This window comes from Osmia lignaria, unplaced genomic scaffold (assembly GCF_051020975.1).
Source record: "Osmia lignaria lignaria isolate PbOS001 unplaced genomic scaffold, iyOsmLign1 scaffold0106, whole genome shotgun sequence".
Lineage (NCBI taxonomy): Eukaryota > Metazoa > Arthropoda > Insecta > Hymenoptera > Megachilidae > Osmia > Osmia lignaria.
The window spans coordinates 2,161-2,500 of NW_027478247.1; positions in this window are offsets into that span (position 1 = coordinate 2,161).

Sequence of the window (340 nt, forward strand, 5' to 3'; positions counted from 1 at the left end):
TGCAGATTTTCGCTCCGTTTAGCCAAAATAACGAACTTTAGGTGCGCTCCGAAATATTTCAAAGTCCCAGCGGCGTATTGCTTCGCCTCTTAGAACCGATTAGTCGAAAATTTTAACAATCATATTTTTGCATTCTGTACCGTGGATCCATCGTTAAACGCTATTAAACTAACGTCCGTGATGGTATAAATGCAGATTTTCGCTCCGTTTAGCCAAAATAACGAACTTTAGGTGCGCTCCGAAATATTTCAAAGTCCCAGCGGCGTATTGCTTCGCCTCTTAGAACCGATTAGTCGAAAATTTTAACATTCATATTTTTGCATTCTGTACCGTGGATCCA